Raw genomic sequence first — 26106 nt, forward strand, 5'->3', positions numbered from 1 at the left:
TGCTCCTGTGTTTTCTGTGTGGTTGGGGTACCCCCGGCAGCCTCAACAGGTTTGACCAAGGCTTCAAAGTCGGCGTAGATGACATAAGGCACAGACATTTGGTTCTTGTGGTTGCCGAATTTTAGGATATTGTCACCTTCCTTAGGCATGTCGACTCGTATGGCCGTCTGCCCCACACCTTGGCAATCCTCCCGGTGGGATTCTAATAAATCAGCTCGGCTGAAACCGTGCAGGCATCGTACACAAAAGTGTTTTTTCCCAACGTGTTTCGACTGGTCGTGCAACAGCCTGCTGAGGTGTTTTATCCACGTGTAGTGATACTTATCACCTCGCTGGATCATGAATATATTGATAACGCGGCGGGGTCCCCAACCAACAGCTCCAACACGGACTGACCCTGTGCACTATTGTTGTGTTACCTTCGTGCCCTAAGACGTTTATGGCTATATCATTCTGTTTTTCTATTTTAGTTATCTGGGATATGGGGGTGGGTTCATCTATACCATCCCAGTTGAGCCCATCGTCTTGGGGATAGCTAGAAGGCCTGTTCGAATTAGTGTCAGCTGGAAACAAGGCTGACCTGATAGCTAACCTCAGGCAATCGTCTCCTCTATTCTTGACGTTGACCATGGCCTGTTTTTTCTTATAGTAGGGGGCAAGTCTAGGTATGACCCGCCTCTGAACGGCACGTAGTTAGCTATGTCTAGATAGACATTATCGATTTTATCAACAACCCACCCGGACCCCATGTGTGTGTAGCGTTCTAGGTATTCTCGTATCTGCTGAAAACTGGTATCGATTGATGCGTCTATAGTCTCTGTATGAGTCACGACTTCTTGTTTACCTCGGAAGTAAGGCTGAACGTACTCAGTGACCCCCAGCGGGGGTTCCCCCCACCTGTTTATCGAGTGACATTTTCACTGTGATTTGAAACTTTATACTTCCCAGATCGTTTAGTTCCTCATTGACTTTATCAGCGATTAGAGGCTTGATATCGGCGATGTCTATGTTCCTATCAACATGCATGCGCCAGCCTCTCAAATAGTTACCTACAGCGCGCTCAGTGGGTATGAACTCTAGGTCAATAGCTCTATTCTGCCGTAATAGTTCTACAAGCTGTGGCTTCCTCATAGGGAATAACCACCTAACCCCAAATCGCGTGCCTCAACTTTTAGTTGTTTTACAGTAGGGAGCTGAAGGTGACCGTTCAGCGCTACGGGGTCGTTTAATAATGCGAATAACCCGGCTCTCCCCAGGCGGGAATAACCTGTCAACCCTAGCTCTTTTGCTCGGAGTTTTAGTTGTTTTACCGTGGGTGGGGCTTGTATGTTAAGTAATCTCAACAACTGTGGTTTGGTCATTCGAGAATAACCAATTACACCCCGCTGTCTCGCGATCTGCTTGAGCTCCCGAGTAGTAGACATTGTGTACACACCTAAGTATATCAATCTCTAATTGGGCCGCCGGCAAGGGAGGTAACTCTTCCAACCTTGATAAAAAATAGTGAGGCGCCCATAAAATCCTTTAGTAAATATCTAGATAGACCTTATCGATTATACCCTCGACCCACCCGGAACATGCGCAGCATAGTAGGGTGTTTTGTATTATTTGCAACGAGTCGTCAACAAGTATATCTATCTCCCCATGCACATCTACTCGTCCACCATCAAAGTAATTCCAAGTGTGCCCAGCCCACGGTACATCAAACCCTACTTTCACCATGATTGTAAATGAGCACCCCTTATATAGTTCGCTGACAATCATGGGTTTGAGGACACTGATATCTATACTTTCCCCCACATCCATCTGCCAGCTTCTCAGGCAACGACTTTCCCTGGGCTCAACTTCCACGAACATTGTTAAACCTAGGTGTGCACAGTCTCTAATTGGGTCACTGGCAAAGGGACCAGCCTTACACTGCTATCCTGAGGAGGCGCCTACGTTCTTTTCTGTAGTCTTTTTTTCTTCTCGTAGATAAGATGATGTCTGACTACGTTTGCTCCGTGAGCTTTGCATAGGCAGTAGTGACCTTTCACCCCGATACCACACACAGAACACGTGTAGTTCGGGCTTCCATGTGAAAACAACAGTACCCCTCAGTCCTGCATCTCCTACCACAGGCCTCGGTCTTCCCCATAAGTATGTATTCGCATTGGTACGGGGCAGGTCTCATCTTTGGTATACTTATATGAGTACTTAGTCTAATTGTTTTGCAACCAACGCAGTCGCTGCTAGACCCAGCGCGATAAAGATCAATTCCCGGTCCATTTGCCCCGGGGATGGTGTGTAGTACTGAGCGAGTGTGGGCTTATGGAGTGGTTCTAGCTGTTTACCTGTTAGTAGGTAGTATTCTCTCGCTGCGTCGTCGACATCATGGAATGTTTTAACGGCATGGTTCTCACGCCTGAGTTGTTCGTTAATGTAATCGATCCTCTGTACACGTTTTTTCGCGTACTCAGATTGCGCTGCTTGTAATTTCTCCAACAGCCAGGTCGTGGCGCTTACGCTCAGCCTGTATCTCAGCCGCGTGTGACTCCCGTAGTTTCGAGAAGAGGAAATTACTCCCGGAAAATGCCAGGGCGTTTACTAACGCCCCGCCGACCATCATGGCGATCGTAGCCATCCTATATATAGATTACATTTACTTCAAAATATTTTCCGGTAGGATCCCTTGTTTTACTAGGATGTCCTTGGTGGCCATCGCCATACCCAGGTTCATTATGAGCATACCCATATCCTGCAGGTTGAAATCTAGCTTGATAGTCGGTTGTTTAAGCACCATTTTGGTCAACCGAGCGTACCCTACAGCTAGACTGGCGACCACGGTGGCGTGGTATGCATCGTTGACGAACGTTTTCCCCTCAGACATTATGTATATGATATAAAAATATATATTTATAACATGATATGTGGGTTGACCTCTAATTGTGGGGGAGGGTTCCTCCTGGGTGGTTGTTTATTATATAACCATGAGATAGCCACGGCAGCAGTTGCGCCTGCAATCAACAGGAGTGGAGCCCGGCTCCACGTGTTACTTTTATGTTGGTTAGACCACCTTTTTACCGGCAGCTACTCTCTTAGGGTTCTTCTGCCTGGTGACTGTAGGGGTCACCTCCTTTCCTCTGAAGGGGTCACCTCCATCCCCAACTCCAGTTGGGGTCACCTCCTGTGTCATTTCTTGGGCAGCATCCATCTTGTATACTATTATTATTATTTTTCCCCTCCTTAAATTGGCAATGCTTTGCTGTGATAATCGCCGCCGTCACCGGGGCTAAAAACATACCGTATTTGTGGTACAGCACGCAGCTGATAGAGCTCAAGGCGTGTTCAATAAAAGGGTCTTTCTCAAGGTCCTCCCACAGGTAAAGTCGGCGTTCCTGGGGAATGGGAAGGAAGTACGACGCAATACCAGTGTATATCTGGGTCATAGCCGATCCTATAGTCTTTGTCATCTCGGCCCCGAGTCTAGCCTCGTATCTAGCGTACAGCTTATCGATTTCTTCGGCTGACATTTTGTGAATTTTATCGGGAGTGTAGTCCCCAAAGTAATGTTTGGCTTTGCCACCAACAGCCAGCGCCACCAGTCTCTCTCGCTTATCATCGTCCCCTCGCTTATCATCGTCCCCTCGCTTATCCCACTCCAACAGTTGTTCTAGCAATTCATCACACTCCATCTTATAATGTAATAAGTAAGTTTTAGTTTTAATAATATAATACCCGATGCAGGTGAAACACAGCGAAATGAAGGTTAAGTTGCACACGACTAGCACTTCAAAAACAACCATAACTATAACTGTAACTGATAAGCTAAACGCTAAGCATTTGCTAAGCATTGCTAAGCTTTGCTTAGCATTTGCTTAGCTTTGCTTAGCATTTACTTAGCATTGCTAAGCTAAAACACCCTATAGGCCACGGGTTGGTCGGTCTTGAGCACGAGCTTAGCATGTTTAGTTTCAGCGAGCTGTTTCTTCACACGTTCCCTATCTATGTTTGCTCATCACATCGTTCTCTCTCAAACACTCCTCGAACGAATCCCTGTCCTTGCAGTGGAATAAGGCCACCCATCGCGTCTGCTCCCTGAGGTCTTTCAACACCGAGTTGAACTTCTGCGTTAGTACCCAGACGCTGTGCTTTGCGTGCCGGCCGGAGAAGGCCAGGTACGATAGCATGTCTCTCTTTTTTGTTATCTCACGATTAGCGCTGCAGTCGTCCAGTATGAACAGCGTCGACTCCCCTTTAAATTTGTTGTGATAAGCCTTCAACCAGTCCTGCAGACGTGTTCCCGGGTCGACTTTGTGTACGTCCGGGTCCGTCATCACCCAAGGTCTTTCCGTGTACGTTCTATTCATGTGCAGAGTAGGGCACATGATAACGATGTTGTCGAACACATCCCGGTAGTACCCCTCCAACATATCCAGCACGAAAACGGTCTTCCCACAGCCCGTCTGCCCGCACACTATGGCGCAGTGTGGGTCGCGGGCAAATCAATAGATGGCCACCGCCAGGCAGTGGCCTGCCGCCAGGCAAATCAGTAGATGGCTTGCACGAATCTCCCATTGTCTATATTAAGTTGCGCGTCCATAATAACGTACAGATATAATTTCAACTTGCCCGCGGGTTGAGCCTTCTTGGTAATCTGGATTGTTATCCCCTCGCTGCCGTTGTCGATGCGGCGACCGCTACCGTGCAGTTTATCGTCATCCGTGGATCGCATGTCCAACCATAGCGCGTACTTGGTGGTCAGGTATTCACCGATCTGCACGGAGGATAGGTCCAGGTCTTTGGTTATGTATGGGTGTTGTTTGATAGCCGGTAGCTTTTTTATCTCATCCCACTGCTGGTATGCCCTCATACCATGACTGAACAGCTGGTTGGGCACGCCCTCGATGGTCACTTCCACCTTTTCAATCTCGGGGTTGAAAAACTTCTCGCTGTCCCTTCGGAACGGCTCGTAATCCTCCACGGGGACGACCAGGATACCTTTCATCGATCGCGCCGGCACGTTCAGGTTGATATTCCACACAGTGTCGCTCTTATCCCGCACGACCGATCTATGCCGCAGTATGCGATCGTACAGGATGGCCACCTTCCCCGAGTACTGGCTTCGAACCTGCCTGGCCAGCTCCGGGCTAGTGACCATGTCGAACTCCAGAGAGATGTTGTCGATGGTGTAACTGGCCTCATCACCGTTCGGCGTACGCACGACTTTGCTGTAGTCGTTAAACGTGAGCTCGTATTCAAGCCTATCACCCAGCGCGGCCTGGTAAAACGGCGCGTGTCCCGTGAGCAACTCGAAGTCGAGCGGCACGCAGAACCTGTTCCCGTACGCTTGGGCGATGGCCTTTTCACCGTCCGAGATCTTGTCTAGCTGGTCTGCCGTGAAGCCATACCCCATGCGCAACCGGGTCGATTTGCTGATGCCCTGGTACACGTCATTGACGCGTTCTCCCTCGCTTTTCCAGAGGTCCCCGTAGCAGTGAAACACGTCGCTGTCGTCGATGCTCAGCACCTCGTTACCGCTGATCTTGATGGTGGTTTTCTTGATGATGGCTCGACCTACGTTCCGCACTAGCTCGCGTTTGTCGTTGTCGGAGGTCAACGTGAGGTTGAACGTCAGTCGAACCGTGCCTGGTACGATGAGGTCATTCTCACCCAGGTTTGGGAATCTAACCAGCAGCGTTTGGTTCTGGTCTATCTTGCTGGGATTGTTGGTGATGGTCACCGACTGGCGCACGGCTCTGACGCCTAGAGGCTCTCTTGATCTTCGGAAAGGATCTAGTTTCCTACCATACATTGTTATATAGATAAAATATAAAAGTTTAATATAAATAATGGCTGAAGGCGGTCATGAGTACATCCCGATGGATGATATGTGGGATGATAGTGCCCAGGCGTTCGGGGAGGATGACACCACATTCACGAACAACCCCTTAAGTGCTGAACTTGTACAGCCGGCCGTCGACGATTATTACGACGCAGTTGAAAAGAGAGACAACATCAAGCCGTTGGTACGAGACTATGCCAAGTTTACCATCGATAAGAAGGGCACGCTGCGATTGAAGGCTCACCCGGGGGTCGATATCATGAAAAAAGACGGGAAAGGACCGTATGCTTTGTCAACACTCACCAGTCGCCCTGGTGGGAGTCAACTGATCCGTGATGAACTAGGCTTCATAGATTACGGTGGCGCACGGCCTAAGCTTCCCCCGAAGGTCGTCCAAGATCTGCAAGCAGCCAGGGCCGAACTCAGTAATACCGGGGACGTACCCCAACGTGCTAAAGAAACATCAGACAGTCTCGAAAAAATATTGGCCACGTACCATGCCAACCCCTTGCCGGGCCTCGAATTTACCCTGAGGGAACTGCGAGGCCTAGACGAAGCCTTGAAACATGTACGCGGAGAACTCGTGAACAACATGGGGAAACTGAACGAAGTCGACGAGCACATCGCTCGCGAGAAAATAAAACTCACCGAAACGGACGACGATGATATGAAACGTCGTATCGAGGAGAGAATAAAAAACTTGGAAGACGAGAGACGGACTCGGTTGGAATCCGCTTCCTCGAACCGGGAAGCCCTCCGATCCCAGATCAGTCGTGTACGGGAAACCATCGATCGAGTCCTAAATGAGGACACCACGCTAGCTGACAGGATCCGAATCCTCTTCCGAGAGCAAGGCATCACCATCGCCAGCATTCTGACTGCATTGGGCTTCATCATATCAACCCTGGTGGTGTCATTGACGCCTGCCGGCGGCAGTGGTACACCAACACCACCAAGTGGTGGGGGCGTCAGAGACTGGATAAAAAAACACCTGAAATCCCTCGGGGAGGCCCTGGCTAAACTGGCTGGTAAGGCCGCCGAAGCCCTACCCGGCATCCTGGGTAGCATCGTCTCGTGGCTGCTGAGCGCTCTGGCTAAAACTGCCACGTGGCTCGGTCAAAACCTGTGGGCAGCCATCGTCGCCGTGGTGGGTCTGGTGTACGTAGCGGCTAAGGAATTTTTAACCAAATGAGTCCCACCCCAACCGCTACCCCACCAACCACCAGGGCTGTTTTACGATCGATGTGCTGCTGATTGGACGCCTGCTGTTGGGGCTGTGGGGGTGTGGGTTGAACCCTAGGCTCTGGGGGTGGCGCCACTATACCCGTTTCACCGGTCGTGGGTGGTGGGACGTGGGGGTGTTAACATCGGGGTTGACGCCCAACTTTTGGTCTGCCGTGGCTATGACTATTTCGTTGTTGTAGCCCACCACTTTTTTTACTCTCAGTTGCATATCGCTCGGAGCCATGTACAGTCCCACGTCGAAGACGTAGTCGACTTTCGACCTGGCGTATTCCAACACGTCTTGGTAGCGTTTGATGGCACTCGGGAGATCAACTGGAGCATTGATAGCATCCTCAACGTTAACAACCTCCAGCGACTGCAACGCTTATCGTGAGATAACAAAAAAGAGAGACATGCTATCGTACCTGGCCTTCTCCGGCCGACACGCAAATCACAGTGTCTGGCTACACAGAAGTTCAACTCTGTGTTGAAAGACCTCAGGGAGCAGACGCGATGGGTGGCCTTATTCAACTACAAGGACAGGGATTCGTTCGAGGAGTGTTTGAGAGAGAACGATGTGATGAATAAACATGATAGGGAATCGGTGAAGAAACAGCTCGCTGAAACTAAACATGCTAAGCTCGTGCTCAAGACCGACCAACCCCTTGGCCTATAGGGTGTTTCAGCTTAGCAATGTTCCGGGTAGGGTATAATCGATGATTATCAGTTTTTGAGGGTTGGAGGAGATACCTCCCTTGTCGGTGGCCCAATTAGAGATTGTATACGCTTTGGTATAACAATGTCTACTACTCGGGAGCTCAAGCAGATCACGAGAGAGCGAGGTGTAGTTGGTTACTCTCGAATGAGCAAACCAGCAAACTTGGCTAAAGGCCGGTTTTAGTCGCATTATTATTACACGGCCCCGTAGCAAAGCCCCACACTGTGAAACAACTCAAACAGGAGGCCCGCGAGGTTGGGGTTAGTAGGTTATTCCCTTATGAGGAAACCACGGCTTGTAGAACTATTACGGCAGAATAGAGCTATTGACCTACAGTTCATACCCACTGAGCGCGCTGTAGGTAACTATTTGAGAGGCTGGCGCATGCATGTTGATAAGAACATAGACATCGCCGATATCAAGACTCTAATCGCTGATAAAGTCAATGAGGAACTAAACGATTTTGGAAGTATAAAGTTTCAAATCTCAGTGAAAATGTCGCTCGATAAACAGCAGAATGGGGGGGATGGGGTCATTGAGTACGTTCAGCCTTACTTCCGAGGTAAACAAGAAGTCATGACTCATACCGAGACTATAGACGAGTCAATCGATATCACTTTTCAGCAGATACGAGAATACCTAGAACGCTACACACACAATGTCTATCTAGACATAGCTAACTATGTGCCATTCAGAGGCGGGTCGTACCTAGACTTGCAACCTGACCGACTCGGCAATCACCCAAGACGATTATTCCCACGCGATTAACGTATGGAATAAACTAGGATGTAAGAATCTGGGTGACTATCACGACCTGTACTTGAGGACAGATGTACTCCTGCTAGCCGACGTGTTCGAGACGTTAAGGAGGACGTGTTTTAAGCAGTATCAACTCGACCCTGCATGGTACTACATCAGCCAAGGCCTATCTTGGGATGCATTGCCGAAAAAGACCGGAGTTAAGTTGGAATTGCTCACCAATTACGAAATGCACCTATTCATTGAGTTAGGCTTGCGAGGTGGGACTTCCATGGCTACCAAACGATACGCGAAAGCAAATAATCAATACGTGAAGGGCTACGACCCGAGCAAGCCAACCAATCATATTCTCTACCTCGATGCCAACAACCTGTATGGCTGGGCCATGAGCCAGTATCTACCCACAGGGGGGATTCGAATGGGCATCGCACGAGATGGATGTTATGAGCATCGCGCTGGACTCGAACAAAGGCTATATCCTCGAGGTGGACTTGGAATACCCCAAGGCACTACACACATCGCACAACAGCTACCCCCTGGCATCCGAACGTATGAAGGTTAACCCAGACTGGATGTCCGAGTACCAACATAACTTGCTAGGTGGCCAGTGTTGCAGACGTTGAAAAACTAGTGCCCAACTTAATGAATAAGACCAAGTACATCGTTCACTATCGCAACCTACAGCTGTACCTGTCGTTGGGTATGAGGCTGACCAAATTACACAGGGTGCTCGTGTTCAACCAGAGCCCCTGGATGGAGCCCTACATCAGAATGAACACGGACCTGCGAAAGCTGGCCACCAGTGACTTTGAGAAAACCTCTACAAGCTCATGAACAACCCGGTGTTCGGTAAGACAATGGAGAACCTGAGGAAACGTGTGACCGTGAAGCTGGTTCGGTCGAAAGAGGAAGACAAGCTCAGGAGACTGATAGCCAGCCCGGCATTCAACCGGAGCAAGATATTCACCGACGACCTGGTGGCCCTACACATGAAGAAAAGCCACATCAAATTCAACCGGCCTGTTTATGTGGGGATGAGCATCCTCGATTTATCCAAACACCTGATGTACGACTTTTTCTACAACGAACTGAAGAAACAGTACGGCGACAGGTGTGAAGTGCTGTACACTGACACGGATTCCCTGCTGATGGAGATTCGAACCAAGGATGTGTACGAGGACATGAAGAAACGCCTCGATTTGTACGACACCAGCGACTACCCCAAGGGCCATGCCATACACAGCACGGTAAATACAAAGGTCCTAGGTAAGATGAAGGACGAGTGTGCTGGCACGCCCATAGCCGAGTACATAGGCTTGAGACCCAAGATGTACTCCATCCTGAAGGCCGACAATGGTGAGATCCGAAAGGCGAAGGGTGTTAAGAAGTATGTGGTTAAACAACACATCAAACACGCCAGATTCAAGGAAGCCCTGTTCAAGACCCGTACCTTTAGGCATAAAATGAACACTCTTAGAAGTGATGGGCATAGGATATACGGACTGACGATAAACAAGACGTCCCTGTCGCCGATGGACACTAAGCATTGGATAGCTATTGATGGGATCAACACGTACGCGTACGGGCATGAGAAAATTGGAACCAAGAACATAGTTGTATATATGTATACGATACCCTGTGACAACGATGTCAAGGAACCAAAGAAAGTTTGAGGCTATTTACTACAGCCCGCATGGGTTCTGGAAAGGAGCTAGAGCCATACATAAGCTGGCTAAAATGGCACGAGTACCCCCAAACGAGGCCAAAGTGTTGCTTGAAAAACAAGCCCTGTGGCAGATCTATTTACCGGCACCACGCTACGTGCCTATGCCCTAACCGTCGCGGCGTGGCACAGTCGCTACAAGGAAGCCGACCGCGACAAAGATCTCGCCCAGGTAGCCCGCGAATCGAACGCATATACAAACGCAGTACGCTGACTTGGCCCACAGAGCTGCAAGTCGACCCCGGGTGGGAGTTCATTGGTGCTGCGTCACACCTGCTAGACAAAAACGATACCAAAGTCAGGCGTGGCACAGCCGTTAGAGAGGAATTATTGATCATACCGTACGGCACAATGTTGCCACCCAAGCAAAATATTTAACACTTACCAAGTAATCCAAATAGTATCCTGTAACCAACTGTTTCCTGTCAACACGACATAGGGTAATCACAATAGTGTCATGTGATCAGGAAAGTGCTAGTTCGCGGTCATAGCAACACCATTGTGTCACGTGGGGTCCGGAAGTTAACTGGGGGTTCAAAAGTAGTATATGCAATGGCGGCGAGATCTAAGGGTCTGACAAAAGCTTTATTTGTGAAATAAAGCTTTACAGAGGCTTTTGTTGGACTTGGTCTCGGACTATCATTATATCTACTACTCAAGGTGTAACTGATACTGGTAGCAAGAGCGAGTGCAGCTCGATAAGGCGCGTTAGCTTGCGTAATACTGCTTTCTTTGTCAGGCTCTTTTGGTGATAAGAATATTGAGGTCATGTAAACGTTGATTTCAAAGGTATTAAAACGTGTGAAAATGAAATTACATGAACCAAGTAATTCACATGATGGATATATATGATCATCTTGCTTGAGTACAGGTAACATGAAGGCGTATGAACCGTTCATATACATACCCCTGAAATCCGGTATGATACATAAATATCTAAGGTGTGTAAATATTTGCAAATTTGCAAATTTACATGTGTTTCCCAACCTAAGTAAATTCACATGTTTCCAACCCGAATAAACTAAATCGGAAATGTAAACACCCATTGAAATTCAAAGGAATGCATTGGAAATACTGTATGATCATGTATTTACTGGGATATCTGTTTTGCAATTCATGTTTGGAAATCCCTGACAATCCGGTCAGGGCATACATGAACGAGGTGCTTGTGCATACAAAAATGTACGATGAGCATATGTTTCAAAGGTATAGATTCTAGGATATATATGCCAGAAGTAAGGAAATATCTGAAAACATACGTAAATCCGGTCATGGCATGTATTACCTACTGTATTTACGATTATTTCAATGGTTTACTATCCAGCTTTTGGTCCTGTAAATTGTGGTGACACATGTCACATATCAGCCTGTGACAGCTGATAAACAGTAACAGCCCTTTTTATGAATCCATAATGGTCATTTGCCGGCCCCAGTAAGGCTTGGTCAAAACCCAGTACTAAACGCTCATATCTCTAAGGGTCAACAAATATATATTTGTGTGACAAACAAGCCTGCCTGTCAAGTCAACACCGCCTCTGCCTGCCAAATAGTGTTCCACAATGAACATCATCTATAATCAGACAGTGTAACACCAGGATACAGTTACATATTTCAGTGCGGATTTTTTTGTCACTGTTTGATCGTATGTTTTCCGGTGTTTCGTGCTGACGGTACTGTCTCTGCATTGGAAACAACATCATAAATCATTGTATGTTAGTTTCATACACAACCCCAATAACGTTTTGACTATTCTTTAATGTAACATTTATCTCATATACTTTTGCATAAAATTTGGCTCCGTGGTAGTACACAACATATCAGAAAAATCATTCTAACTATTGTTTTATTTCTGATATGTGGTGGTGGATTGGAAAACCATAATGGGTGTCTGGCAGCTTAGTGGATTATATTTCGAGCTTCGAGAACGTATTACATATTGGTAAGTTGTACACCGAACCACACTTGAAGAATATATGCCATTGGTTGTTTCCTTTTACACAGAGTATTGTTGTACTTACATGAAATAGACCCAATTACATGCGACGGATCGTATGGAATTGTAAACCAATAGTGAGTGCTTTCCGCAATCTGATTGGTTAATTACCCTTGTCGAATATTGTTCGACATACCTGAAAATGATGGCCTAATAACCGCACATTAATACGTTGGCACTAATACCGTACTATTTTCGCTGCATGAATTTGCATAATTGAGGAACATTACCACCTCAAATTCTTTCTCTGGGATTTTGATACAATCTTTGAAGACGACAAATTCTTGGAAGAATTATTCAAAGATGATGGTGTAATACAATCACATGGCACATAATCATATGTGATCAGATAATAGTAAAGTGATTAAAGAGCCATAAAATAATATCCTTCAATGATGTTTATTCACAAATGAACTGCTCCGCAAATTTAAAGCATTCGTGTATTTAATTTGGTACAATATTCCAAGTTTAAAGATTATTATTCAGCCAAAGAATAAGTTAATGATACTTGTTTCTAGATATTGATCTTCCAAAATACACCAATCCCAGCACTCCGGACGTTTCCACTTCGAAATTCCAGCGCTAACGCTGACCCGGCTCCATCTTGTACACCGAGCGTCCCTCCACAGTCCCGCTTTGCTAAGGTTGATGAGAATGGCCTGAGGGAAATAATTGATGGGTCATTATCGAAAGCAACTGAGAGAAACACAATTTTCTTCAGAGGTGTGCATCGTTTAACATTTTGTAAACAAACCAAAAGGAAGTTACATGTTAGTTACCTCCCTTTCGCTAGACTGTCACACGGCTTCTAAACAGAATTATCAAAGGCATAAAAGCAAATATAGTTATTTTTTCTCAAAAAAACAGCTTTCAACATGATTTACATCTGATCTAACACTGAATGATAATATCATGATATACTAAAATAGCAAAAAATAAATACTAATCAGTAACAATGAAAAGGTACTAATGCAGTCTAGGAAATCCCACTGACACAAGCCTAAGCATATCAAATCAATTAAAAATGTTGAAATCTTACCTTTTGTGTCCGGTTTCATCCTTCAAATTGTACAAATCCCACATGAATCCCAATAATGAATCGTTCTTTCAACATCCGAAATCTGTCGTCGATATCCCCGATTCTGTTGGGTACACCTCACTTCAGTCACGATGCGTTGGCAAAAATTCACTGTGACAAGTGATGAAAAAACATATCCAAGAATGCCAAGTTGCCATACACATACACAAATCACTGCCTTCGCGCAACAGCCGTCATTCTGCTATCCCATACCGGAATCGAGTTGAAAGTTTATAATCATACTGCACCGAATCAAGCAGTGTACAGAAGGGGTCGTACTCGGCCATTTTGCAGGGGTCTGATCTCCAACGCGTCAATTCTCGTGCCGTTGCCACTGTTTCATCATCTTGGCCCTTTTGACACTTGCAAAGTTCTTCAATTGTATCCGTGATGGGAATGTTTCCGTGCATACACAATTCTACCATAAATGTCAGCTTCGTTAATCAACAGTAGGCCTAACTTTACACGATCAAATCCTTGTGGTCATCCTTGATTGGACCAGTCTACGTAAGATTACATGAGGTGGAGATGGTACCAAAAAAGTGACATCATATTATAGCATTTTTTGGTAAACGGGAGGATGGCATACTTAATAACTTTATCCAATATGTAATCACCCTGATTTGTGAAGATATGATGAGCAGGTGTCTGCCACAGTCCCCATATACCGTAACATTTGATGTGCTCATCTTCACCCCGAGAAATTTCATGCAGTCAAATAATGTAACTTTTTTATGGAATCAAAGTATTTAAATCCCCGTATTTCCGTACCATACAACCGGTTTGATTTTAACATCAAATATTCTAAAAAAACAACATCTAAACTTAAATCCCCAAGTATTTTTATATTTCTCAGTATACCTATCAATACCTTTCGTGCTTGAACAGATGCATATTTTGCATGTACCAACCATGAAACATGATTAGTGAAATATACACCAAGGTATTTATATGAAGTGGTAGTGTCTACAGTACTGCTTCTATAAAACCATTTTTCCTTTTTTTGATACCTTACCCCCTTTTTTAAAAACAACTACTGTCGGTTTATCCATAGTTACAGTCAGGCATGATTTTTACAGTATCTTTCTAGTTCGAAAATTTGCTTCTGTAGGCCAATAATAGTACTTGAGATGAGAACAACATCATCTGCAAATAATGAAAGGAAAAGATGAAACATATCGGGATGCAACTGGATACCATGTGAACAATTATTTTGAATCTGTACTGCTAGTTCAATAGTAATGAAGGAAGCAAAAAAGGACTGAGTACACAACCTTGCCTTACTCCAATAAGTACGTTTCATCAAAAGTTTCAGAGAATATAGTGTTATTTCTGACACGAGCTTTAACATTCTCATTCATGTTACTTAACAGATTGGTCATTTTAAGGCTGAGTCCATTCGTGTTACATAGTCCCCATAGCTTATGTCTTTGCACAGACTCAAGTGCTTTTGAAAAATCAATAAACAGTGCATATAACCAGCCACTTTGAGTATTTAAATATCTTCATATCACACTCTGTAATTCATTGTTTCTCCCCCCAAAATAAATCTTGGTTGATGATTGAGCTGAAAACTTTGCCAAATATGCTTAAGGGTGTGGTTCCCCGGTAGTTATCAACATTGTTCAAATTACCTTACTTGTGGAAAGGAACAACTGGCAGTATTATCCCAACCGGACAGGAGGTACGAAATGTCCCTCTTTCTAATATCAGATTGAAAACTATCTCAAGCTAAGGTAGTAGAGCATCAACAGAATACTCGAAAATATTCTGGAATTAAATAATTTTTTCCTGGGGATTTGATGAGTTTAAGGTTGTTTATGCTATCTAAGATATCTTCTCCTGATTTTGGAGAGTCAAGAATTTCTTTTGTAAGGTCACTCTTTGGGTTATCATTTAACAAAAATCATGGGCTTCACTTTCAGTATTAGTCTGTTTCTCTTGATAATATGCAGTGCGTAATTACAAAAAGCATTATATTTCTTTCTTGATAGATTATATTGTTCCAATGATGATTTATCTTTGCGTTTTCTAAACTTTTTCAGTGATTTACAGCGTTCAGTTTTAAGTTTTCTACATTCATCTTCATACCAATCGTTAACAATATTTTTCATATTTCCACACTTTCTTTTTATAACTGATGCTGCTAGACAAAGGCCGTCTACAATCAAGTCAATGTTAGTATCAATACACGTACAATCGACTGACTTTCCTAAGAGATTTTGCACAAAATTTGATAAAACATTGTGTCTAAAATATTCAAGTTTGTCATTATCCCAAACAAATTTGAAAGCATTACTATATTTGTTGTTATGTGTACATGTTCTCTAACATGAAGCGCACGTAATTTCATAGTGACTGGGAGATGTGCTGACTCAAGATGGTATCACAAAGTCAGTTATATAATCAAACAGAGATGCAGAGGAGATAATATAGTCTACCACACTTGCACCGTGAATACCAATGAAAGTATAATGTCCAATCTTAGAGTAGGAACCACATCGCCCGTTCATTATGTGAATGTTAAGTACAGCGCAGAGATCAAGGAAATATCTACCAAAGTTGTTTATTATCTTATTGGTAGAGTAACGTCATAGATTAAAATTATCACATAAAGAATCCAATAGTAGAAATTTTGATTTTCAACTTATTCAAGTAAAATCACCTTCAACAAAATCTGCATCGGTACCTGTTCGTGCACTGAAGTCTCCACCGCATAAAATATAATATCTTCATGGACAGCATTAAGTACTGCTAGGAGGCTGTCTTGAAACATACTAAATACAGCATATTCAGTAATTTTTGACCACACTACAAACTTTTTAAATTCTTTCCTTATCAAAAGAGATATTCCACCAGATAGTCTGCCACAGTTGGGAATTCGTTCTGCATGTTTGGAGAAGTCTCAGTTAAACCTATTGTACCAAAATTGACCAGGTAGCTAATATAGTCAGATTCACAGAATTTATGTATAATGCCGTGATATGTTCCAAAATATAAAATGAATGTTTTGATCCGGTATATTTGGGTTTTCCTGAGGTATATCACTGTTATGTTCACAACACAGTGCTGTAGAATGTTTATTGATGTTTTCAGCCTGGCCCTTAACCCTATCTATGTTGTGTCCTGGAGGAACGACGAGGTACAGACCTGGTGTTGCTTTAGTTGTAGTTGTCGTCCACGTTGGTGTTGTTGTGGCTGTTGGTTGCTGCTGTTCCCTTGGCCAGAACTCTTCTCTCCAGAGCACACAGTAGGGGTCTCACTAGATGTGGTCTCTCTTGGTTCATCCACCAACTTACTCCCCTTAAAGAAAACTTTCTGTCCGGATGTTTGCGTCTCTTCTTATAGAGTTCTTGTCTCTGAGCAGCCGTGAGGTCATTGGCGATGCCAATTCCATTCCCTCTTAGAATAGAGTGTGCCCTCTCTATGTCTCTTGGTGTTAGTGGTGGTAACGTCTTAACCTCTCTAGCAGTGTTAAGTACCTCCAGAACCTTGGCCTTGCTTTCGGTATAGTGTCTTTAGCTGAAGACTCTGTTATGCCATCAACACCATATTATTTCTTCTACTCCTCTGTTCCTGATTCTCTATCCTTTTCTCTAACTCACATAGGTAGCTGTCTGTATCTATGACAATGCCATTCAGAGCATCCACATCAACTCTAAGTATATCCTGTTCTTGTTTAGTGTTGCCAATGTCAGTTCTTGGAGTGGTGATGTCAGGCTTAACAGATTCTATGTCCTCTTTGACTGGGTGGATTTCTTCTCAAACTCTATCCTCTGAGTCCTGAATCCGTTTGAAAATATTGTTTTGTATTTCCTCCAGTTCTCTACTCATAGGCCCTGGGCTCGGTTTACATCGCCTGCTAGGTGTATATTTGATGGTAGGAGTGTGGAACACAATATGATAGGTCAAAGTGGAAACAAGGTGGTTGAGCTGGTGACGTCACAACTATCACACAGGCGTAAACATTAGTCAGTCGACAATATGGGTGAGATCAAGGATGAAGTATCAAGCTGTCCTCAGTACCTGATCAGTGAGAAGGAGAGAATCAGATGTATCGATATCACTAACGAGTATATGGTTTGTCGATAGGGCATGTCCGAGCTGTCAGTGTATGGCGTGTACCTGTAGTGTACCTGGTCCACCTGCCGCGTACCCCTCGCGGTACTTGAAACGTCCAATCCTCGCTCTGTAGTTGAGTTGAGTTGAGTTGGGTTTTACGTCACATCGGCATTATTCCAACCATATAGTGACGAGAACGAGTCTGCATTAATATACATTGTAGGTACAAAGTCAAAATTGGTTTTGTTTCAAAGACACACAGTCATTACATTGTCATTTAAAAACAGATAATGTCATAGCACTAAATTGAAAAGCAGGCAATTTTTAGTCACATTTCACAGTTACAATTTATGATATAGATCAACTTCCCTCAGGTAGTTCACTATCAGATGAGCGCTCACGTGGGAGAACATATCTTTCAGATTGGTTGCATGATAATGCGAGTCCCTTGCAGACGATAAGTCCACACAGTCAAGCAGAATATGCTTGATGGTGAAAACTTCATCGCAAGAGAGACATATGGGGGGTCCATCCCCATCCGTTTTCAGCAGATAGTCATGTGTAAACCGACTGTGGCCAATACGACATCGTCGTAAAATTACCTCATCACCTCTTGACTGACAACCCAAGTAGGTATAACCAATTGTTGGCTTCAATTCATGAAGTTTGTTTCTTCCTACTTGAGTGTCCCACCTTTTTTGCATGAGGTCCCGAGTGTAACTTTTGATAGTGGGTTTGAAATCACTGTACGGGATTAGCAGTGGAGATAAGGGCTTGTCAAGAGCTGCTTTTGCTGCAGCATCGGCCTTTGTGTTGCCTGCTATGCCGACGTGACCCAGCAATCAGCGAAATATCTATCATCATGAATGATAATCTGTGCTAGGACCCTTACTGGATATCTGTGGCAGTTTCTGCGTGTGTGTGTTGTTAGTGAAAATATTATATTACCAGGCTTGTTTCTTCACAGGAAAAAAAATCTCACCTTCTCGTTAGGGGCGCATAACTCCCGATTAGTAAACTCACAAGTTTGTTCAAGTATCAAGGGAAGGCGGTGTTGGTATCGTCTACAGCAAAAAACTTGTACCTCGCAAACTGAAAGTTGCCAATCTCCATACTTTATTTTAACTTACACTACTACAATTCACCAATGTTTCAACTTCATAGTGTTGTACAGACCGCCAAAACCTTCTGGTACTTTCTTTGAAGACTTTGGTGCATTTCTTGATTCTCTGACGACAACACCCGGTAAGCTCTTAATATGTGGGAACGTTAATTACCACGTTTACAAGACAAATGACAGAGATGCGCAGAAGTTGCTCAATATTCTTGAAACTCATAGTCTAACTCAAGTGAGCCAACTCACACTCAGGGGCATATTCTAGAAACTGGTGATTGTGCGTGAGAATGAACTGACGGTCAGTAAAGTAAGATTTGATCACTACAGTGTCTATTCAGTGTCAACATCTCAGTTGAATGACGGACCAGAAAGAACATCTCATTTTGCAAATGGAAGGACGTTGATGTTCTAGAGTTTCAGCTAGATATGAGTATAGTTATTTCTAGCTCTTCAGATCTCCGTGCCAGTGAATATGTTACTTTGAATGACACTCGCTTCAGGAAACTTGCTGACCATCATGTTCCATTTAAGTCCTGTACTGTAACTCTTCACCCAGAATCCCCCTGGTATAATGACGAAATTCAATCGGCTAAACTTGATAAACAGCTAAGACACATCAAGTTAGCAATTCATAAGCAGATGCATGACAACCAGAGACATCATGTTCACTCTCTTATGGAGACAGCCATGTCACGCTATTACAAAGCGGGACGTGTTCATAGCGAGCATGCTTCTGTTTAAGGATAATTCATTGACCTACGTTGTCAATAAATCTCTTTAGGAGGGTGTGGTGCCGGATACATTGTAAAATGGAGTTGTAACTCCACTCCTGAAGAAGAAAAGGTTATTGAGCGTGTGGTGACAAGAAGACTCAAAGAACACATGACTTAAAATCTGTGTTTCGAAATCATGCATTCAGCATACCGGAAATTTCCGGGTTAGAATATTGGCTGACTTGGTTGACACATGCCATCAGTTCCCAATTGTGCAGATCGATGCTCATGCTGTTGATCACTTGATTGTCTAGTCCATACTCGATTATTTACAGACCACCGCCACATAGCTGGAATAACCACCCAAATTACTTCTCATGTACGACTTGCTTGACAGCGACATTAGAATGTATGTCGAAGCGTCGCCTATACAGAATAAAGAAATTGTATGTCCATAAAATTGTCTTCATGCTTCAGGACAATGTAATATAATAACATTTGCTTGCGACAGTAAAAGCGTAACAGCGATTCTATGCTGTTTCTATGCGACAAAAGCATTTCCTTTGAGTAAAACTTCAAAAGTCCACTTAAGTGAAAGTAGTATAGGGATTGGCAATAATGTGCCTTGGTTCTGTGCAGCTCGTTGAACAAAGGCTAAGTGTTTGACTTGTCATTGTCGGAATGAATATTCTAACAAGCGTAGTCAATGTATAGTTTACTACAACTGCCTAAAACTTTCAGCTTCTAACATTAATATCATTGCAGCTGTCAGAATGTGATGTACACGCATGTGCTAGGGTGGATGCCATTTTTCAACAGAAAAAATATTCAACAAAATGGGATCCATTTTGAAAACCTCGGACTTGGCTATATGCGGAAATGTTCAACACAATAAACAATTGTGTAGTTATTCCTTTTGAATTGCAAATGAAGTAGTTGGTCGGGCAGGTTAACGAAAGCACAACTATTTGGATGGGAGCGTAAGTTGTACTTATATGTACTTATTCTGCTGAAACATATTTACGTAGTAGTTTAGTATTGGGTTTGTATAATGGTTTCCTTGCATACAAACTGGCCATGGATATTTCCTGAAGAATGCTTAGCCGGGGCTATTTTGTCCCCCGGAAAGAAAAACAAAATGGTCTGGAGAGCGCTAAGCCCGGTACACCAGTTTTGCACTAGACAGTACATACATATTGTCTCTACTAATTTCCTGCTGAGGAATCAGAACATTAAATAGTTTCCGTTTACACGTGTCATATTTGAAATATGCAAAGACTTGTCCATTGATTAACTCCAAGAAGGTACGACAATTTTGTCAATATCATGCTTCCCAATTGAAATGATAGTAAGGTTTGGTCTGATCGGTAAGCTGAAATGACGCTAGCCAACAACGGTTTAACCATGTGTTCCAAAGACGAATGTGTAAAAGATACTCACACATGTGCCCTGCAAGTTACTCCTCGAGCATATTTACTACATGCGGAATGTCAAGTGGCTTTCTTTAAATTGCTGACTGCCTATCCAGGAGAGGCTTGGCACTATTCTGCCCTCCCAGGTTACAATGGCTGCAGATTAAAACATTGTTGAAAGGAAGGTTTTTTGTTTCTTACCCAAAAATTAGCTCTCGGTATTTATGCAGTACACATGATAGTTTACAGCACCCACTCAAGTGATTCATCTGTTGACAACATATTAAGATGTGCTACAGAGTGTCATGGCACTTTTTGTTTCACAAATATATATCTAACGAAATGAGATATTCTGATTAATATACTAGTCTATTGTCACTGTTTCAGTCGCTGTTTTCGTTGAATTGCCGTTCTACATGTTAAGTCTTTGTTATGATTTGTGATGTATCTAAAGTCTAACTTACTTTCCATTGATTACAATTCCAGGTGGCTATGTATACGTTCTGATTCTGTGATATTTTCAGTATTGTTGTACCAGTTGGTACTCACCCATCTGGATACAGTGGACGGTTGCTTCAAAGATACCAAACAGTTGGACCAAGTGTTTACGTCGGGGAAAGTACACCAGGCTATCAAGGCGATGTCTAAGGTAGTAGGAATACCAGAGAATGCCGTCAGCGTTGTCCGAAACTACTCAGTTGAGAGGCAAAGTGATACCAAGTCCACAGTATTGTTTCTTCACACCTTGAAACAGATTGTCAGTGTTGCGTGTGAACAGGAAGAAAAGAGGCAACAAATGTCACAGTAGCGGATCAAAACACATTGCACAATTAACCGAGTCTGCAATTCATATTTTGCTTATTCTGCATTAAACTCTACCTTAAGCGGGTTTCACAGCTTACATATTGCAAACGCTTACATTGAATAAAGCATCTCTTTTATCATTATTCAGATTATTTTAAGGGCTTCAGGCTCAGGAGAATACCTTACAATGTTACTCGCCAAAATGTGAAGTCATGATAGTGTAGTGTAGTAAGAATCAAGTTCTCACTGAACGTTGACTCAAAATATCAGTCTGAGAATGCAAGAGTGAACTGACTGAAAACAGTAATGATACCGGTTTTATTTCATTAGATTTGATTAATTAGTTAAATCAATACTGCTGTGTTAACAAGATATCTGTGGATGATTTCATGTGTTTCGATATGTTGTCACAATCGGTATTCAGCTTCTTGATAATGCACCTATACATTGTTTAGAATTTGTAGATTTATATAGTGAATACGAGTATTGTGTAATGCAACCATTTGTCTAAAGAACATGTTTCATTCTCTTTTTGAGACATAACAGTTCATGATGATTTAATATATTCGAGAGTCATAAGTACATGTGCCCAGAAACTGGTCAATGAGGTCCCTTAGCATATGTTATATTTGGGATTACACTTTCTTTGTAGAATACAGATTCTAGTACTTTTGTTGGGTTGAGTTCCATCCGGGATTCGAACCCACACCCTCACAGGCGCGATTAGATGCTTGAAAAGTACTAGAATCTGTACTCTACTAAGAAAGTGTAATCCCAAATATAAAATATGTTACATTTGACCACTTATTAAATGGCAGTGTGTAATCAGAGGTCCTGTAGGCCCTTAACGTAATGTAACTAACTCTTTTTTTAATGTACTCGACAGTCAGCAGACTGTAGTTCGCATTAACCTTCTTGAAAACAAACACAGACACTAAATATTTCATGCAGCCCGCCCCTCCAGTCTTCTCAATGGTTTGTCCAAACATAAAATTTATCAAGGTTTGTTTGCCAAGCAATAGTCATGGCCATGGCCTCGTCTGATAACTCTGGGGTGACACATATCCGGTGCAGCAGAGTTGTTTTCCTTTTTGTGTGTGCATAGACCAAGTTCAGTTCTCCGTACTACAAGTACTTTCACTCTTTTTATGCTATTTTTGTTGATTTGGCTTTGCTTTGATATATTTTAATAAAAAGTACATGTGCTAATAATTGTATTGGGTTTTTTTTCACTGACGAAATTGGGAGTAAATGTGACAACAACTTTGTTTCTGAAATTTACAATACCTGCTGTTCCAAACACTCGTAAATGTTACACTTGCATAATAGCATATAATGATCAAAAACGCAGCTTAAATGGATTGGCAGATTGGATGCTCTGACCAGTAAGACATTACTCATTCGACAAATCAACGTATTGATAAAATGGTTGTAAAAGTATGGGTATATTACATGCCTGACAGAAGGATGTCGGACAATTAACCTAACACAAAATTAAATTTCACTGATAAACATGGCCAAACACATGTCAGAAGAGATGAGCAAACCAGGAACGCACTGTATTAATGGGCAAGATCTATTTGGGTGATGTGTTTTGAAGTTTGATGTAGTCCCAAGTCGATAAGTGCTTGGTTCTAAATTAAAGAGGCATCTACTCGACAGTTGGACTACATCAAAGTTCAAAACACAGTAGGTTCTTCTCCGATCTTCCTTGAATGTAAAGGTAGATTCAGACCGTTCGGCCTGTCGAACTGATATACCGAATATATTCATTTCATTGTCATTTAGAAGCAGAGAATGGAATGTCATAGCACTAAATAATTTAAAAGCAGGAGCCACATAGTGACGAGAACGTGTCTGCACCAACACACACTGTAAGTACAAAGTCAAAATTAGTTTTATTTCAAAAAACATACTGGGCAATGTGACATCGTCCTCTGCTGGTTGCCGGGTCACGTCGGCATAGCAGGCAACACAAAAGTCGATGCTGCAGCTAAAGCAGCTCTTGACAAGCCCGTATCTCCACTGCTAATCCCGTACAGTGATTTCAAACCCACTATCAAAAGTTATACTCGGGACCTGATGCAAAAAAGGTGGGACACTAAAATAGGAAGAAACAAACTTCATGAATCGAAACCAACAATTGGTTGTACCTACTTGGGTTGTCAGTCAAGACGTGATGAGGTAATTTTACGACGATGTCGTATTGGCCACAGTCGGTTTACACACAACTATCTGCTGAAAACGGATGGGGATGGACCCCCCAAATGTGCCTCTTGCGATGAGGTTTTCACCGTCAAGCATATTCTGCTGGACTTATCGTCTGCAAGGGACTCACATTATCATGCAACAAATATGAAAGATCTGTTCTCCCGCGTGAGCCCTCATTTGATGGTGAGGGAAGTTGATCTATATCATAAATTGTAACTGAGTAATGTGACTAACAAACTGCCTGCTTTTTGACTTGGGTTCTCAGTCAAGACGTAATGAGGTAATTTTACGACGGTGTCGTTTACCCATGACTATCTGTTGAGTGAGTGAGTGAGTTAAGATTTTAAGACTATCTGTTGAAAACCGATGGAGATGGACCTCCTATGCGTGTCTCTTGCGACAAAGTGTTCACCATTAAGCATATTCTGTTTGTGAATTTTCCAGCTGCGAGGGACTCACATTATGAAGCAGGTAATCTGAAAAATCTATTTTCCCCACGTCAGTTCAACTACTTAATGGAAATTGATCGATATCATACTATGTACTGGGAATGACGTATTACTTGTATTGTAATTGTACATAGTAATGTAATGAATATACATGTTTTAAATAATAAATCATTTCGACTTTGTACTTAAAATTGTCATGAATGCAGACTTGGTCTCATCGCTATATGGCTAGAATAATGCCGATGTGACGTAAAACTCAACTCAACAACATTTTGAAACGATGGAAACGAGATATTATGAGACTGACACTAATATTGGTACATCGAATCGTGTCAGAGGTGGAAAATTTATCAGTTACAACCACCGGATAGGTAGTATAATGTATGGAAATCGGCAGGTGCCGACCCGTCTGAGTCGCGCTTTAGAGTGCTTTGAGCACATGGATATAAAGGAGGTCCACTTAGAATATTTCGTGAGGGAGCAGAGGATAATTATAACAATAGTACTTATTTTCATGATGAAAATATTCACAAATCACCAGTCCAAAATATAGATTTAAAACACATAGTTTTCCTAACAGAAGTTTACAAATAACCTTTGTTTTGAATGAACAATGACTAAATGTGGAGTCTTCCAATATCCTTTTAATGTAGCTCAAGGTATATTCTGCAAAGAATGAAATGCAGAGAATAAATACATACTTCCATGTTTTCATAGTAAATATATATACACCAATGAATACAAATGTAAACATCTCTGAAACCCAAGATTTATACTAAATCTCAAATTCAACATTGGACTCTCCCACGTGGGAACAGGAATTATACTCTCCACATAATATAAATAATATACTTCAGACCAACTATGCTCGAAATGATATGAGCAAATTAGTATTATAACATTAAAATAATGATAAACCACCTCAACGTGCCTAAGTACCAACTGATAAGGTATATACCCTAATATACACATGGACTCTTCCAAAAAGATACTCAAATTCGGAAACTATCCTCAAACACAGAATTGTGTGTACAAAGTAATTATTTAAAGAACCGTGAATAAATCTGTCAAGTATTAAACAGTCCTTTCCATTACAAACACTGCTAACATACAGCAAATTGCCTACGCAATATCATCTTCGAAAATGGAATCTTCCAGAGCGTGCATGTGAAGATATTTGAAAAGATAAATGCAATACTCCACGAGTTGCTATTATTAATGAAATAGTAGTCATTAAATATATTGTGAACATTCTATCTCCCTCTGACCGTTGCATGTTGCTCAGACATGTGCTCTGTGAGCGCATCGCCAGTTGCCTAAAAAGCTAGTTTATAAGGGGAGATAATTTGCAATCAATAATGGCTAATTATGCAAACCACTAAGCAAATAAAAGAAGTTTCTAGGGTTCTAGGAAATACATAGCAAATTTTGTTATTAGTTTCAAATGAAAGTGCCACCAAGCAAATCTGTACTAGTTTACACCTCTGGCATACATTTATAACACTATAAAACCCATGATACACAAACAGTGTATACAACTTAAAGCTCAGTAATCATAATAATATTCAGATTTCTTATGTTTCAGAACACCTGTTTAAACAGTATCTACAAAATAATGTATGTTACATGAAGTGATCTCTCTGGGAAATAGAAAGATACATATCTCAGCTATAAAACTGATTTCATACAATATCACCATACACAGTGATTTCCTAATAATAATAAATGCAAAATTATGGATGAACGCAAACATACAGGTAAACAATACTGTCGATAGTCCTCTGGTACACAGCTTCCATAATATTTCAGAACAACCTTCTCAACTGAATCAAGGAATGTTTGTGTTGATTTTATTTCCTCGTGGTCTCATGGGCACTCCTAGTGGTTAGCACTGGGTAACGCTAATATACCGAGTCAAAAAAGAAACTTCACAAAATGTAATTTGAAAAATAATGAATATTTTTTTCTGATGATACATCTATGTATCCGAAATGGGATCCCTATCTTTCGACTCTGGAA

The 26106-nt window shown here is 42.6% G+C and overlaps 2 long non-coding RNA genes across 2 annotated transcripts; one reads left to right on the forward strand and one right to left on the reverse strand.

Annotated features, from left to right (window-relative positions):
* Positions 1-5706: 5706 nt before the first annotated feature.
* On the forward strand, positions 5707-22089 carry LOC124288380. Its single transcript, XR_006901434.1, has 3 exons — positions 5707-5717; positions 8552-8554; positions 21148-22089. It is a non-coding gene; the product is annotated as an uncharacterized LOC124288380 (long non-coding RNA).
* On the reverse strand, positions 12625-13424 carry LOC124288378. Its single transcript, XR_006901433.1, has 2 exons — positions 13281-13424; positions 12625-12900 (listed from the first exon to the last, which is right to left on the reverse strand). It is a non-coding gene; the product is annotated as an uncharacterized LOC124288378 (long non-coding RNA).
* Positions 22090-26106: the final 4017 nt, after the last annotated feature.

This window comes from Haliotis rubra, unplaced genomic scaffold (assembly GCF_003918875.1).
Source record: "Haliotis rubra isolate DU_JTF1 unplaced genomic scaffold, ASM391887v1 Scf416, whole genome shotgun sequence".
Taxonomy (NCBI): Eukaryota; Metazoa; Mollusca; class Gastropoda; order Lepetellida; family Haliotidae; genus Haliotis; species Haliotis rubra.